Below are 13,712 nucleotides of genomic sequence, written 5' to 3' on the forward strand. Positions count from 1 at the left end.
CCCCCCTGACTGCTAACATCGTGAGGCCTGTCTTAGACTTCTCCCAGTTACATGAACCAGGGTTATCCTCCGTAGATAAACTATAGGTGCCATTCCAAGCAACACCTTCATAAAACGGGGGTTTGATGTCATAGCAAAGCCGACAGGGGTTAGTGAGGTTTGGATTGGATTCATTCAAGGTCAAATACATCGTCTGCATCACAGACCAAAGGGGATAAGGGTCAGGGCTTTCGGTATGAGTCCTTTGAGGGACATGAATTGTACCTTTAGTCGCTTCGGGAGTTGTGTCAGGGGCGTGGGTCTGTGGGGGTAGAAGCCCTGAGATTACTACGTTTGGGCCTAGGGGTTGAGGTTGAGGGGTGTACCGTGGGGGTTCTTTTAATAAGGGTGCCCCTATCAGTACCTGATGTCCAAAGCATTACTCCCCAAGTTTTGCCAATAAACCAAGCCGGACTGGACGGGTTAGTGACGTTTATCCAGAGGTACCTACAAGTCCCACGGTGCCATACCGTCCCACCATCAGTTTTGGAAGGGGTCTTACAGTCAAAGGGACCCCATGTTACTGTAAGAAATCTATCAGGTTGACTCGGGGTCCAGGCTGTGGCAATAGTTTCGCAACCCCAGTAGGCACAATAAAAATAATGAGGGGAATTACAATAACTTCTACTGGGATTTGAACTTGGGCACCGATATGTATTCCTACCATCAGTGTCCCATCTGCTCCTGGTACTAGCACAATTCAGGGCTCGCCAGCCATCCAGTAGATCTGGGCCCATCAGCTGACAGACGGTGACATTGAAGGAGGGAGCACCCGGAGTCACTATAGATTGTAGGACTCGCGATTCTTGAAGTTGTATCAGGGTCCAGTTGTACGGGAGATCACCTTTGACCAAGGACACCAAAACCAGTAGCAGCGCTAAAAAACTTCGGATCCCTCCTTTTCCCCTTCTCTGCTGCTGCACTACGTCCTGTATTTGCTGAACTGTTGCTTGCATTTGTTTCATAAGGGCTGGTATGGTAGCTGAATCTACTGCAGTTTCCTTTGGCGGCTCAACTGTTCCTTCTCCCTCCTCCTCTTCTATGTCGGTTAAAGTCCTCCCTTTGTTAGTTGGACAAACTGTGCCCTTGTCTTCCTTACCTAGCAGTGCTGAGTGTGTCCTTGGTCTCGCTCCCCCCCTTGGGTTGATGTGTCTAGGCAACCAGTCTGTGTCAGGTAGCTCATTGCTGGCTGCGTTACCACAGTTTTTTGAGTCCTCTTCATCTGAACTAGATGAAGGGGGGGTTGCCACGTCCGAATAACTCGGCGGTTGTTCTCGCTGGTGCCATGTGTGGGTGTTGTCCCCTGCTTTGTCTAGTCTGCGCAATCTGTCTTCGCCCTGCCTAATAGCCTCCTGGAACCGTTTTGCTGATTCCCAATCCTTTTCCTTCTGTCCTTGCTCCTTTTCTAACTCTGCCAACCGTCCTTCATGTTCTCTATCCAGCACACTACTTTCTTTTGCCTTAGCCCTTTCCTGTTCTTGTTCCTCAGCTTTGAATCTCCACATTACATTTGCCAAGTCATCTGTCGGGTATAAGTTCTTTTGTTCCCGCTGTGCATTCTTCTTATCTACGGGATAGCATCCCGCCTTTCTTTCTGACGGTGGGCTGTCCGGTAGATTACCCGGTGGACTAGGGGGAGGACCAGGAGGTTTAGTGTCCCGTGCTATTGAAGTGCCCACCTGTGTTTCCCTATTTATTCCCGGGAGCCGAGGACGCTCCGTACCAAATATAGATGCTCCTGCCGCAGCCCATATTTGAGCTCCTTCACATTTTTTGTTCATAGCACGACATATGTTACCCCAGGTTGTACCCCACGCCATCGTGCCCGTTTTCTCAGATTCCCAAATTTCTTGTTCAAATTTTTCCCACAGTTCACAACACATAATATCTTGCAGGTTAACAATCAACCCTCTGCCCTTCATCCACAGGATGATTTCTGTTACATCTTTTCGCGGGCATTTTCCCCCCGCCTCCTTCACCCATTTTTTCAGTACCTGCACCACAGAATCAACACCAACATCTTTTTTCGGCTTCATTGCCCCTACAGAGGTCCAGCGTCGTCCAGCGCGCTGCTTCCCAGGATCACGTCGGGGTCACCACCTGTAGCAGCTTATGACGTGTCCAAACCTCAGCGCAGCACCTGAGGGACCATCAGCACTCAGACTCTCATGGAGAGGAAGGCCAAATGGCAGTTTATTGAAAGACACAGGCACTTCCATACTAGTAGCAGAGCCAGCCCTTCGCGGGTGGTTTTCTGCTGAGTTCCTACGTTTCCATCACAACACGTGATGTTCCGCATCGCCACATCCCTATGCTACTACAATTTGGGTAGTGATGCATGCTCCCTATGGAGGATCCATCTGCTTTGCTTATCTTATCTCCAAACATTTGGTTAGGAAGACTTGCACCATGTCGGTTAGAAACACATGGGGCCACATGAGTCCATGTAATCCAAAATAGCCTGGCACTATGCAGTGAAAATTAAGAGTGGAAAAGAAGGCGGAGTACAGAGTCCTGGAGATAAGAATGATGGAAACATGGATAACATGGAAAGATGACTACTCTGGTCACACCCAAACCTCATCAGTGTATGTAAGCACATTTCTGTGAACTTGATGAGGAAGTACTGAAGCACATTTGAGTACGCCTCAGTCTATCAAAGTCTTGTCATGTAGTTAAAAGACTGAAGAGCAATATCAGGACATAAGTTTTGGAATGACTCAGAGATTTGTGTTAACAGGTATGAGATTTACATAGATGAATTGAAAACATACTGCTATGTACTACATTTTACGGGGTTTATTGCTGCAAGGCACATCTGTCACGGGAATTAGTATTCTCTGAAACTGACGGATGATCTCCCTGGAGAATCTGCTTTTGTGATAAATACAGCAAAGTTAGCAGCATGGCATATTTTCACCTCTCCACCACTGGAAGGACAGCTGTGGTCAGTGGTGTTGCTCTACAGAAACAGCTGAACCACCTGGGGCAAAGGCCTGGCCAGCTCACCCAGGGAACAGGGCTTCTGTGCAAGCCAGCTCAAGGCACCAGGATAGATTCTTACAGATCTATTTAAAGTTCCACGTTTTCTGTTCCAAGTCCCAGACTTGTTTCTTTGACTTGGCTGTCAGTAACAGAATCTGAGTCTCTACAGAGTTTTATACTTAGTATAAAACAGCAGAAAGAAAATTTAAAAAACAAACAGGAAAACTTAGAATGTTAAAGAACTATACATGATAAATAGTAGCGACAAAACCTGATGAGCTTCTAGGAAGCTTTGTGGCATTATGCTAAAGGGTAGTCTGTAGAAAAAAAGAGAATTTTCTACGTTTTATTTGCAGGAGAGGATTGACCTGTTTCAGTCCTTGGCTATTTGAGATGGACAATGTGAGTAGTATCAGCTGAGATGTTGTTTTTCACACTGAGCTAGTCAACTTGAATTTAAAAGTTCTTCACACCTGAGTGGTAGAATAGTATTCTTACAGGAAGACAGTGTCGCTAATACTAGCCGGACCATCATTGTTTTAATTCTGAAACCCTGGGTCTTTCTCACTCTTTTTATTTGTATTTTTTTCCCTGTGGAATGCCCCCCTAAGAAAAAGTAATAGTTGGTCTGTAACAGGAGTAGTTCTGTGCCTTTTCTTTATTTCCTTTCTAAACTAACTCCCAACTTCCACAAATCTTCTAGCAAGAGGAGTGTGGAGTGTGTTGTTCATTATTATGATATCTCATCTTAAATCTCCTCTGGTAACTGCTGACAAATGGAACACAGTGACACTTCCATTGACTTGCTGTTTAGTAGTTTAAAGCAATATAATGCATACAGTCTGCTGTAGGTGGCATGCTACACACCTCCTGCATGTGCACTAGGCATGAGATTCAGCCAGTGCTGCTATATTCCTCATCCCCAAAATGAGGTTGTCCTTCCCCCTTCTTTTTCTCTTTTCACAGCTAAACAGAAGCTTTTGCTTTTCCATTGTCTCCTACTTCTGTTATTTCTTACGCTGATATCCGTACCATAACCACAATTGATGAGGCCGTATGGTACTGCTATTGTAAAATAGTCCAGTCTCAATAAGCAGTAATTTTGGCTTACCCAAGGAGCACAGCTTGGGTAAAAAAATGTGGAAACCTTGATGAACTACAATGTTTTCAGTCTTAATCACTAAATGATGTAATCACATGAGAATCTGGTGCATCTCTTTCGTTACCGTACCGCAAAGCAGCATTGCTTTCCAGCCCACACAGCAATTTACCACGGACAGTGAATTTTGCTCACATAGAAACCTTGAATCTCTAGTGCATCAGCCTTGTGTTCTTCTACTCAGTGTCTGATCAAAGTTAATCCTTATTAGTTCCATCTGTCACTATTAGCACCAGTTGTTCAAGGAAGTCTCCTCACATGGTATATTGGTTATCAAAACTACAAGGGCAATCAGGGTTTCTTGTTTTCATCAGCTCACGGTGGTTGGAACTGTGCTCTCACATGGTAACTTTTCCTGTGCAGTGCCCTTCTTCCACACTACCCCCTAAAAAGTCATCTTGCAGAATATTTTTATCTTTTGTCAAAGGCCTAGATTTATTTTAACTCAGTTCCACTGTCTGTCTTTTACCAATTTTTGCCTTTTTGCCCTCTCTTTCAGAGGATAAAGTATGGACAACTGTGTACCATGATCTGCAAACGCAGACTTCTGTGGGAGGCAACAGCCTGGAGAAGTTATCTGTGCTGCAGCTCAACTACAGTGCAACGATGGACCAGATTTCTGCCATTACCAGCAGCGCTGAATGCTGCCAGCAGTTTGTCTCCTGTTCTTGCAAGACGTCCCGGCTGCCGAACACACCAGGTAGGCTGAGAATGGCATATCAATTCCACGCGGTGTTGAAGGCGTTCATCTGAACAACTCCGCAGGTATTGCTGTTAGACCAGTCCATGCAGGAAACATACGTCTTTGTTCTCCTTCACAGAGTTCACAAAGAGGGAAAAAATTGAATATGCAGAAGAAATTGTTTTCTTGGGAAATTTTGCTGTTTGCTTAGTACTGAAATGAATTTTGTTGCAGCGTAAATCTGTGTTCTTCTCTCAGATCTGTTGCTCCTTCAAGCAGGGCGCTTTTGGTAAATAAGGGTAACTTTGAAAGTTTAATCAATAAAGGCATTGAAAAATTGCTTTGAATTTTGTCCTGGTCTTCTGGTTGTCAGGTTTTGTATGCTACAGTCAGCAAGGGCACTGGCTGAGTGAGGGTTGGAATTTTCCAACTAATATCTCTGAAACGGTTTCTCTGAGTATTTGTGGGTTGCCTTACACATTGCGGAGACTGGCATGGTCAGTAATGTGGTTGTGTGAGACATATGATGTGCTGCTGCCTACAAGCAGATTGGTTTTTATTTTCTCCTTTTGTTGTGCAACTCTGCTGGAAGAGAACAGTCCTAGAACAAATCCTCGCTTGCTGGATGTGCCTCCTCAACAACTCTTACCTCTAACTGATAAAGACAAAAGTATTAGTTGTTCCAGAATCAGTAAAACAGCACATAAAGATGGAATTCAGTTTTAGAAGCTCTTTTAATACGCACCCAGTACTTCTTCTATGCTCTAATTGTGTATGATAGCATTTGATGTTATATAAATCCTTAATGGTACTGATCGAAGACTGGGTTATAAGTGGAAACATAGAACACATTTTCATGGATGTGAAATGAGTTCATTGTGATGGGAGCGATTAAAATGCATTTCAGATGAAACTAATGGCTGTATGCTTACAGTCTTACATTTTAAACTGCTGTCCCTCATGGATTTATTTTGGTATATTTTCTTACGGTGCTATAGATAAGGATTCATTTGGCATGCATGTGCATCTTATCCCTATTTCCATAAGCATTCCGTTAGTTAAGAGATACTGTAATGCTTGTTACGCCTCTCCCTCCTCCCTGCTGTTTGTGGACTATTTCTAATGCATGGTTTGTCTCTGTTGCTATTATTTTGCTTAATTTAGCGTAGCACAGAGACTCTGCAAGTGGAAAATGATTTCTTCTTTCTTGGGCCTTAACACATAGGATCCTGAATCATGTTAATAAACTAGAAGTACTGTGAATAGATTCTGCTGATGGATACAAGCTCCCCTCTTGCATATGTTTCAAAAGAGTAGTATATGGATGTATCTTTGGCAGGTGTTTAGAAGTTGAATTCACCTGGGGACAGAGCTGGAGATGATTTTCACAGAAAGCTGGTCGTTTGCACGGAGTACAGGGTTAGATTCTAGATTCTCCTCTAAATGTATAAGACTATTATTTCAGGACCAAATTGTACTTGTTAGTATGTATTTCTATTATAATAAAAGAAATAAATACTGTAATTGCAGGTGTTTGCCCTAGCTTCTAGATTTAAGAGACCAATTAAGCAGCACACAAAATAATAGCTTACTGAAGATTTCTTTAAGGAATAGTCAGTTCCAGATATTTGCATTTTTAAGCTTCTTAGAAATGGTTGGGTGTATTTTGCAGATACCTTGCCACATTTTCACCTTTTATATGGAAAGATAAATTGTCTTAGAAACTCCTTCTAAGCCAGCTTTTTGGGCTGGAAAGTAGGTTTCTGGAGACATTCTGAGATGGGTTGTTTGTGGGGGTTTTTTTTCTTTTTTCTTTTTTTTTTTCTTTAAGTGAGAGAAAGAAACAACAAAGCATTTTAAGCTAGACAGTAACAAAAAATTGCACCGCAGTATTCGCATAACACCTGTAACAGTTTGTACATATAGTACAGCAATGACTTGTGTGTTCATAGGGAAGAGGCCAATACATTTTCTTTCTAAGCTACGTATTCTGGGTTTCAGTCTATAGCTTCTAAGCTAAGGAACTAATTTTTCATACCTTTCTGTTTCGGGGTTGGTTTTTTTTTTTTGGTTTGGTTTTTTTCCCCCCACCCCGGAGGATTGCCTTATTTGCTAAATATGACACCTTATTCATCTCACAGCACCGCTCCAAGTGCTCATATGGCTTCTTCCACCACAGAGCTTTCTATATAAATTTTTCCATTATGGTGCCCACACAAGCAAATGAAAAAAAAAATAAATCTACATTTTTGTATTCCTCAGGAAGCAGAATCCTGGTTGTATTGAAGCCAGTGGTAAAACCTCTATAGATTTCCTGGGGTCAGGATAGCATTTGTGGCCTTGACCACCGGTGCTTTTCTAGGTTGAACCATTTCTGTTACAACTTTCAGATGTTCAATCAACCACTTAGAACAGACTAGCCCTTTTGTATAAAATTGCATCAGAGAGAACAGAAAATTCAGAAAATAGTGCAGCAACTCAACTTTTTGCACCTTTTTGTCTCTTGGGGATCATGGCATTTTGCAAAACCACTCCTGCTCAGGGATAAATTGCTCAATTAACATATTCAAACAAATCAGAATCAAAGCTGTTTATCGATCTATTCATAGCAAGTAATTAAGTAGCCATCTGAACTATAGCTTTTGCTGCTTTTAGTTATGCATTTCCTGATAAGGTAAAGTCATATACAATTGCACTAATATATGTTCTGCTGCTAATAATAGCTTAAATAATTTTTTCGTATACAGTGTATGCTGCATCAAAAGGCAGTGCTTGAGGGAAGTCTGCACATTAATAAACCTGTTTTGTTGTGGGTGTTTTTTGGCTTCTTCATGCACAGTGGTTAAAGAATTCTCATTGCCGTGTCCTTTGAGAGCCACACATGAAGAGCAGTTTGTACAGGCTAAGAATTCTCATTCTTCTATTATGAGTTTTAGACTATGAGCCTTTATTCCTCCAGGTCCATGTCTTTTTTTTTTTTTTTTTTTCCTAATCATGGGCTTTCATCTGAGAAAAAGAAGATGTACATCCCAGAGAACTGATTAAAATCCTTTCCAACAATACATTGGGAGTGATTTTGCAGGTCACAAAGCCATTGACTTTCCACTCAGTCTGAAGGAAGCCAGTAATAAGATATTCCATGTAAATTAAATCATAAGGGACTTCTGAAAACATACCCAAACCCAAGAATCTTGTAAGACTATAGGGTAACCCAGGTTTGAAGGAACTGCAGTAGGCCATCTACTCCACTATTCTGCTCAAAGCTGGATGAACAGTCCTTGTCTAGTAGTAAGTAAAGACTATCTGATATTCCATTTTCCTTCCTTACAGTTTTGGGGTTTTTTGGGGGTTTTGGTGGGGTTTTTTTATTATTATTATTATTTTGAACTTGCAGCCCAAAATATTTAAATTATGTTTGGAGCTAGGGATTGTTTACAGGCCGTAACAAAGGGTGATTAGAAAAACAAAATTAGTCGAAATAGTTTGGAGACTTTCTTAAGAAAGTGCAAAACCAGACACCTCTGTGAAAATACACTATGTTATCACAATAAACAATAAAGCTATAGGTACACTGTAAATTTCTGGGGAAGCCGTTTTCAAGCAGGGACCCTGCAGTTCGTGCGGTTGTCTCACAGTCTTTATGCCAGTTAACTACAGTCTAAGGAGATCTGTGTCCTGTTCCTGACTGGTACAGATTTTGTCTATGATTTTAACAATGTATTTGATTTTATTATCATGCTCTTTTTCAGTTAGGTCAATATGGGGCTGGTGCTTCTTATTGTCTATATTGTCTGTTTAGAATCATGGAATCATGTAGGTTGGAAAAGACCTTTGAGATCATCAAGCCCGGCCATTAAGCCAGCACTGCCAAGCCCACCACTAACCATGTCGCTTAAGTGCAGCATCTATGTGTTTTCTAAACGCCTCCAGGGATGGTGATTCTACCACCTCCCTGGGCAGCCCGTTCCAATGCTTGGGCAGCCTTTCAGTGAAGAAATGTCTCCGAATATCCAATCTAAACTTCCCCTAGTGCAGCTTGAGGCCATTTGCTCTTGTCCTGTTGCTTGTTACCTGGGAGAAAAGAGCAACCCCCCCTGCCTACAGCCTCTGTCAGGCAGCTGTAGGGAGTGAGAAGGTCCCCCCTGAGCACCCCCCCAGCCTCAACCCCCCCAGTGCCCTCAGATGCTCCCCGTCAGCCTTGTGCCCCAGCCCCTTCCCCAGCCCCCGACTTGTCTCCGGACACGCTCCAGCCCCTCGGTGTCTCTCTTGCAGTGAGGGGCCGCAAGCTGAACGTGGCATTCCAGGTGCGGCCCCACCAGTGCCGGGTATAGGAGGACGGTCACTGCCCTGGTCCTGCTGGCCACACTGTTTCTGATACAGGCCAGGCTGCTGCTGGCCGTCTTGGCCACCTGGGCACACTGGGGGCTCGTGCCCAGCCGGCCACTGACCACCCCTCCAGGCCCTTTCCCACCAGCAGCAACCCAGCCCCTGCCCCCCGCCTGCAGCTGCCTGGGGCTGGTGTGACCCAGGGCAGGGCCCGGCACAGAGCCCTGTTGAACCCCATCCAAGTGGCCTCAGCCCCTCGGCCTGGCCTGCCCAGCCCCCTGCAGAGCCCCCTGCCCCCCCGGCAGATCGACGCTCCTGCCCAGCTTGGTGTCCTCTGCCAACTGACGGAGGGCGCGCTCCATCCCCTCGTCTGCGCCGTCGGTGAAGTGTAGGACAAGGCCTCAAGGACAAGAGTCCAAGTACTGATAGCCTGATGAATAGAGACTTGTTAGAACTTGCAGGGCACAAGCCCTGGGAGCAAAGGAACAAGCTAACTGCAGGCCCCTGAGCCGTCACAGTTGAGGAGGCAACCAGACGGACAGAGAAACAAGTAGCCAGATAAGGGAACGGATGGCGCCGATATGTAATCAAGAAAGCCGCGTAGAAAGAAACTCCCTAACCTTGGAATAGAAATTATTGCTAGGTCAAGATAAACTACTAAGTTCCTATTGTTCTAACGGTGGGCCTTAAATATCAACCAATCAGTGTTTTTTACGCTTAAGATTTAACCAATCAGTGTGTAATACGTAGAAGGTAGAAACATATATAATTGTAAGAAAATCACTGATAAATGGACAACTTGCTTGCATCAAGCTGCGTCCCGTCTCTTCATTCGCCGCAACAAAATTACCTCTGGAAAAATGCTCGGCTTTGTAAATTGGTTCTAACTCATACCATTAGATGCATCTCTGTGGAAAGATTCTTCTGGTTTTTGGGAAAGGGGTAGGTAGCATCCACAGTGGAAGACTGTCCCCTGTTACCTTCATTGCTGACAACTAGTTGGAGACATTGTTCCTGTGTTGTTTTGCAGGAACTGCGTGCTACAAGACTGTAAGACCACAAGATACTCTTTTTTTTTTTTTCCTTTTCTTTTTTCCCAGTTTCTTCCATACCCAACCCTTGCTGCCAGCACAGCAGTGTTCGTTTTTCATCTATCCAGACCAATGTCCTCCATTTCTAGTAACACATGGGAACAAGGTGTCTGGCTGTTTTCTGCCTCTTTCTTACTGACTCGAGCTCCTCGGCTAAACGCTTGATACTAGTGGGAGGAGCTCAAGAAGTGAACCAGAAATTCCTGGCCAGTATTCAGGAATGAGCTAGAAAGCAACAACTGAGGAGACACAAGGGTAGCAACAAGAACCATTAAATCAAAGGTGTTGCCCCAGCCTGATGTTTGCAGACAGTTCTCAGGAAGGTAAGAAGATAAAGACAAAACAGATGGTCCAAGCAGTGGCTTGAGCAACCTGACACTACCAGAACACTGCCCTTTCTTGCTTCATCCTCCTGAGTATCTCCAGAGAAATGAGTAGCTGACCCAGGCAGGATATGAACTTAAACTAGGATAAAAGCCTCACTTCCCCAAAGTGACTTATCATGAGCGAGCTTTAGTTCCTGAGCCATTCACGTGAATATGACACCGTGTTTGAGCTGATATCCTGAACACAAGCTACACCAGTGGTTCCACATCTTTATACAGGATCAGACTTGCTTCAAGCCAACCTGGAGCACGTCAGAGGAGCCAGAGTCGGTCGGGGCCCATTTCTGCGGGCAAACCGTACAGCGCTGCTGCTGTGACCGACGGTGCAGAGAGAGCAGCCATGCAGGGCCAGTGGTGTAACGGTCATCACCATGTGGCACCTGGGGGCATTTCTGTACAGATCTGTTTTGTGCTGCAACTTTAGAAGTGTTACAAAGGGCAGAGCAAGGGGGACTGGCAAGGTAGACTGCAGTATTGCTGAGAAAAAGAAGTCGCGAATCCCAATAGCAAGCAACCCATGCTGTGTTTGCATTCAGGGAAGGACAACTCCAGTCCCACATTGTCCTATCTGGAGGCAAAAGGAAATCTACAAAGGCCATCTGGGACCTCTGTCAAGTCACCAGACTTGGGGTTGAGGTGGCCAAAGAAATCATGTGTAGCGTGTAGACATCATCCTATTGTTTCCCACATCCACAACAGGATAAGCTGAATCTCAGTCTGGACTGCCCATTTCTCTCACTGTTATCCAAGGGAGTCCAGCATCACGCATCAAGATGCAGACCTCTGTTGTTGTCGATGTCTAACATAGGCGAGAGGGAACCTTCCTCTAACAACCTCAGTTCTCAGTAAGACGTTCTTAGGAGAGCTCTCCCCGGCTCATAGCAGACCTTCAGGCTCAGAGCCTGCGGTGAGATGACTGTTACAAAGGTTTGAGCTTTGGCCCCTACAGAAACATATTGCGCTGTGCTCTTGCTTTTTTTGAAAGTCATTACAGATCTGTGTGAATGCTACAGACCTTTTTTTCTTTTATAGGGCTGAGTCCCAAGGGCCTTAGAAACACAGGAAGGTCATATCCATACATATAAAGGGACCCTGATGGTCTTTTCTTCTCTCCTTTGCAGGATATCCCAAGCAAAGGCCAACCACCCCAAAGAGGGGATTCTGCCCCAAACCGGGAGAGAGTCGAGATGCTGAAAAGCAGTTCATTCAGAGACTGAAGGAAGAGTGTGATGAGCAGTCCCAGAAATTAAGCAATATTCAAGGTGACCTTAAAAGGGCCAGCTGTGGCTTTGATGTCTTTGCTATAACAACACAGCACTTTTTCAGGCAGGTAAGCGCGATGAGTATTTTTCTACCATTGGAAAGATACTTTGCCTTTACACCAGCCACTTGTCCAGATTTATTCCACAGTTGTTGAAACTTTGTTCTTGGGAGAAAAGCATGTAATTTCTTTGCAACAGTTATGATGATGAGAGAATCGTAATTTGATGCCATGTATTTGAAAATCAAGGTTCAGGAACTTGGAAGAGGAAGAATTGTGGCTGAAGTATTTCTCATGGAGGGGTTTCAGGGTGTTTTTAGGAGTAAAGCGAATGCACAAACTTAGAAGTACAAGTCCCTGACTGCTACAGCTGGAATGGAAAGTATAACTGAGATCTTGATACTTGTGACCAAATGCAAAAACAATCCATGCATTTAGTCAACCAAAGGTGTTGGATGAAGGAAGAGATTTGCTTTCTCACAGTGCTTACCTACTCCTGCTGTTCACCACAGATCAGTCAGTGTCCCTGTTACAGAGGTGGCAGTTCCTGAAGACGTTAGAATAACATTATCTCGGCATTTAGGAGATTACATTCAGCAGGTATAGAGAACATTAAAGGAAATGTTGCCACTAATTAGAGAAGCTTATTTATTCACTAAACCTGAGACAAAATGAGTAAATTTTAAGACAACCCTGAAGGACTTGTAGGTAGTGCTTGTTTCAAAAGCCATTTACTGATCTGGGAAATCTAGCTGGGCTCTGAGGTCCAGACCTGGTTCACCTGATGCCCATGTATTTTGTACCGTCCCGGGTTAACCTGGTGTTCCAAGTACTTTGTAAAACAGGCAGACAGCCACCAGCAGTGGGACCCAAGGTCTGGAGAATATCCCTGATTGCCTGTTTGGCTACTTCTGGAAGAGGCAAGAGTAAACTTTCAGTGTTAACTAGGATGAAAAAACCAACAAAACCCAAAGCACAGATTCAAACAGTCTTTACAACTTCTGAAATACTTGGTTCAGTTATTTTTTTTTATATATTAGTGGGAAAGGTTACCTTTGAACAAATAACCACAGTTCACACTTTTCCCTAAGCAGGAGCTGATCTTGCTAGGGGGAGCTTCAGTGAACTTAAAAAAAGGGAAATTTTTAATATGTACTGAATATTTTAAATACCTTCTCAAGGGGTTTTCCCCATCCATTTTTCTATAGTCTTGACACTTTTGGGCTTGATGGGCATTTGTAAAGGTTTTTTTTTTTTCCTTTTTTTTTTTTTTTTTTTTTTTCATTCAAGCTGACTGTGGAGTGTCCTTGATTAAAGCAGAGGCAAACAAAAAAGGGAAGGGCAGTGTATGCTGAGCTTTGTCTGTGTGTTGTCCGCTGGGGAGAGATTTTTCATCTCATGCCTCATTCACAACTTGCTGAAGGAATTCTGGAAGCTTGGGCATACCTCCTGTGTCTCCTCTGGATACGTTTTCAGTGAGAACGGCTGCTGCAGCTGAGCTTTCAGATGACTCTCATCCAGCTGGTGCATGTTAGATCTGTCCTGAGAATGCCTACTGAACTGAACACCTCAGGGGACTTTATTTAACAGAGTCCTCTCCAAGTCCTGCCGGGCGTAGCTGTGCCTCGTGTTTCCAGCTCCCCTGCACCACCAGGCCGGCTGGGGGTTTGCAGTGAGACTCCTCTGAATGCCCGGGGCTCTTGCAGGTGAAAAAGGATATACTTATGGAATTTAAGCACCTTCCGGCTTGGGCAGGATTAGGTGTAGATTTTTTCCAGATCCA

Source organism: Falco cherrug, chromosome W (assembly GCF_023634085.1).
Source record: "Falco cherrug isolate bFalChe1 chromosome W, bFalChe1.pri, whole genome shotgun sequence".
Taxonomy (NCBI): domain Eukaryota; kingdom Metazoa; phylum Chordata; class Aves; order Falconiformes; family Falconidae; genus Falco; species Falco cherrug.